Source organism: Triticum urartu, chromosome 1A, assembly GCF_056163025.1.
Source record: "Triticum urartu cultivar PI428250 chromosome 1A, HENAU_Tu73, whole genome shotgun sequence".
Taxonomy (NCBI): Eukaryota; Viridiplantae; Streptophyta; class Magnoliopsida; order Poales; family Poaceae; genus Triticum; species Triticum urartu.
The window spans coordinates 84,444,789-84,449,358 of NC_141873.1; positions in this window are offsets into that span (position 1 = coordinate 84,444,789).

The following is a 4,570-nucleotide window of genomic DNA, read 5'->3' on the forward strand; positions in this document are numbered from 1 at the left end:
CATCATGCTGGGCTTTATCCGCCGGCTCTACAACGACAGTCAACAGAGTCGTCAGTTTATCCATGAGGTCCATCAAGATCTGAGCCGGGGGGCGCGCGGGGTCTCCTGACCCGGTTGCAGCCCACCCGGTAGCTGTTGTCGTCGCTGCTGTAGAGTTCTGCCCGGGCTGTGTCCCTGCCATGAAGACTCCGGCCCAATTCGGCGGCTCAAGAGGGTCCGGAATACTGCTGCCATCAGAACAGCCTCCGAGCATGCCGTCCTGCAGCTGGTACAAAGAGTCTGTCTCGCCCGTTGATGATGCAATGTCAGAACAGACGGCCGTCTCACCGCCCTCCACCGATCCTTTAGAGTATTCACCACCATGGACGCAACCTACGAAGGCATGCTTCACGGCAGATTGAACACAGGCGGTCCTCGCGCGCCGAGCCGTTTCGATGAGGTCGGTGTAGACGTCCGGCTCAGGATCTGACTCGCCGATCTGGCCGATGAAGACATGAATTCCGCCGAAGGGGACCCGGTACCCGTACTCAATTGAGCCGGCCTCGGGGCCCCAGCCTTCGTCGTCGATATAGAGCTTGCCACGACGACTCTTGGTCATCCGGCCCACAGCGTATCCCTTGAGCCCTTCGAAGCTGCCCTTCAAGAACTCAAATCCATCGTGCGCTGGCCCCACGGTGGGCGCCAACTATCGTGGAATTGTCACAGCAGATGTCCTAGAGCAAGGACTTAGTCGTAGGGCCATCGCACTAGGAAGCTTAAAGGGGTTAATCGGGACAAAGGACACGAGAGGGTTTTATACTAGTTTGGCCCCTTACAATGAAGGTAAAAGCCTACGTCTAGTTGGGATTGGTATTGCTGGGGTTTCGATCACCAAGAGGCTCAACTCACCGGCTTGGTTATCGATTTGTTGTTTCTTGCCCTAAGCCGCCACCGGGTCATCCCCTTATATACATGGGTTGACGCCTTGTGGCCTACAGAGTCCCAGCCGGCTCATAATCGTGTCCGGCTCGGTGACTTCCTTTACATGCCTTTCTTTACAAGTCTTTCCTTACATACGGCGGTTTACAATATCGGGCCTTAAGTCGCCTCCATGCCTTTGGGCATTCTATAAGGTTTAATAAACTATCGTCTTGAATGTTTACTGAGCTTCTTGCGTAACCCGCCATTGGGGGCTGACCCGGCCCCTCCTGGGCGGGTCATGACTGATAGTAAAATCCCCAACAGGAACTCAATCTGATAATGAACCTGAAACTAGTGATAATGTTAATGATAATGTTCATGATGATGCTCAACCTAGCAATGATAATGATATAGAAATTGAACCTACTGATGATCTTGATAACCCACAATCAAAGAATCAACATTATGACAAGAGAGACTTTGTTGCTAGGAAACATGGTAAAGAAAGAGAACCATGGGTTCAGAAACTCATGCCTTTTCCTCCCAAACCATCCAAGAAAAAGGATGATGAGGATTTTGAGCGCTTTGCTGAAATGATTAGACCTATCTTTTTGCGTATGCGATTAACTGATATGCTTAAAATGAATCCTTATGCTAAGTATATGAAAGAAATTATCACTAATAAAAGGAAGATACCGGAAGATGAAATTTCCACCATGCTTGCTAATTATACTTTTAAAGGTGGAATACCTAAGAAGTTAGGAGATCCAGCAGTACCCACTATACCATGCTCCATTAAAAGAAACTATGTTAAAACTGCTTTATGTGATCTTGGAGCCAGTGTTAGTGTTATGCCTCTCTCTTTATATCGTAGACTTGATTTGAATAAGTTGACACCTACTGAAATATCTTTGCAAATGGCTGATAAATCAACTGCTATACCTGTCGGTATTTGTGAGGATGTGCCTGTTGTGGTTGCAGACGTTACTATTTTAACGGACTTTGTTATTCTTGATATTCCCGAGGACGATAGTATGTCCATTATTCTTGGAAGACCCTTTTTGAATACTGCAGGAGCTGTGATTGATTGCAACAAAGGCGATGTCACTTTTCATGTTAATGGTAATGAGCATATGGTACACTTTCCGAGGAAAAAACCTCAAGTTCATAGTATCAATTCTATTGGAAAAATTCCATCGATTATTTTTGGAGGCTTTGAATTTCCTCTACCTACTATCAAGAAGAAATATGATATTCTTATTGTTGGGGATGTGCATATCCCCATTGAGGTAACCTAGTGTTATTCGAAAATTCTCTGGTTCCATGTTATTCGGAATGAGTTTGTTAACAAGACTTGATCAACCTTGTTAGTGGATTCCTTTTGATGAGCATGAGATGGATGAAGTTAGAAAACACAACTCTTTGTACCCTCCTTTTACTTTCTGTTATTTATATTAAATAAAATAAAAATAGTATTTTCTGTCTGTTATCTGAATTATCCGTGCAATATAAAAATACCCCAAAAATAAAAGTTCTCCAAATGCCCTGAAATTTAAATATGATTTTTTCTGGAATATTTGAGAATATTTGGCACTGAGAACACAACAGGGGGGCATCCACCTGGCCACAAGGGTGGAGGGCGCGCCCTACCCCCTGGGCGCGCACCGTGCCTCGCGGGCCCACGGTGGCCCTCCTCCACTTATTCCTGCACCCACACACTCCTTCCTCCCACAAACACCAATATCCAGCTCAAGCACGAGTTCTAGCTCATTTTGCTGCGATTTTCGATCTCCTTGCTCAAAGCACCTCTCACAAAACTGCTTGGGGGGATTGTTCCTTGGTATGTGACTCCTCCATTGGTCCAATTAGTTTTTGTTCTAGTGCTTTATTCATTGCATATTCTTGCTTCTTAGGTGACCCTGTTCTTGAGCTTGCATGTCAAATTTATATGGACAAAAGTAGTTTTGATGCATGATATAGGCTCTAGGCACTTGTAGGAGTAGTTGCTATCAATTTTGTTGAGGTTGGTTTACTTTTATTTGAAGTTACTAAAAATTTCAAAAAAATTTAGAAAATAATGAAGAGATTTTTGAGGGGCTCATCGAGCCGAAGCTCGAAGGAAAAGCAAAATGAAGAAGCAAAGAAGCCCAAGTATAATCTGCCTCGCACCACGGAGGTTAGGCCGTGTGAATGGCCCTCCGATGATTTCTTGAGAGCCACCGGGATTTATGAGGATTTTTATGAATTGGCTAAGAATGCAAGCCTCACCGACTTCCTCCGCGACCAACGCGAACAGTATCTCTTACTCACCAATACTTTTGTGCAAAACTTCTACTATTATCCTAGGGAATCACCTCCTTCAGTAGAGTTTTATTTATATGATGTGGTTAAGAAGATGTCACTATATGAATTTTGCAGGGTTTGCAAAATACCTTTCGAGGGTAGCTTAGAGGAACCACAACGTAAAGATGTGGATGGGTTTATTGACACTATCACTATAGGGGAAACTAGGAAGGTTTTCGATGCAAGAATCACTAGCATACATTTTCCTGTTTTACGCTACTTTGCAATATTTGCTAGTCGGCTTAATTGGTCACGGAAACTGTGGAAACCTTAGTGTTCCTGATATTTTTATTTTTTCCATGGTTTATTCCGTGACGACTCTGTTAGTATGGGCGGTATTATTGCTAAACGGTTAAGTCTGAACTGTACAAAGGGCCCCATCTTTGGTGGTATCTATGCTTCACGCCTTGCTGCATATTATAACATACCCATTAGGCACTATGAAAAAGAAGAAAAAGTGCTGCCTACTGTTTATTTAGATTATAAGAGTATGGTAGCGCATGATTCTATTATAAAGAATAGGGAAGGGGAGCTTAAATACAAATTGTTCTTTGATAAACGTCATCCTGAGACTATCACCTTGCATGCTCCTTCCTTGTTTGATTTATCTACAGGCCAGTACCTCGTCTCGCCGGAGGCTATTCACGCCTACCGGAACCCTACATCAGCCACAGAGCCAGAGTCGGAACCACAAGTTGATCCTCCACGACAGTCTAATTACCAGTGGGATCCGGAGATCATTGCCAACCAGTGGCAATCAGAGTCTTCTTCTTCGCAGTACGACCCCAACTATTACTATGGATATCCGCCAGGCCAACCGTGTCCATAGACCAACTTAGGCCAAAATCCTAAGCTTGGGGGAGTACGTATTTCTCACCGACATTACATTCATGTTCACACACTCATTGCTAGATGTCGGTGCTCATACTTTTTCATTGTATCATCCATGCTAGTTTATTTTCCTTTTTATGCTTTCTTCTTGTGTGTTTAATAAACCTTAAGAAAAACAAAAAAAAATAGTTGTAGCTTTTAGCTAGTTTTACTTTCCATGCTTGTAGTAGTAATTAAAAAGAAAACCCAAAAAGATTTCCTGTTCTTCTTTTGCTTGTTGGGAGCTTTCCCGTGTAAATAGTTTTATTTCTTTTCTTTTCTTTGGGGGTTGATAGGAGAAGACCATGATTAAATTGTTGACGTGGCTCTTATATGCATTATTGTTGATCTGACAAAAGAGCCCATATTGCCTTGTCTTCTCCTGTTTATTGAATGCTTGCAGATTCCAGCTTAGTCCAATGCACGTGCACTATTATTATTATCCACATCGTTCGGT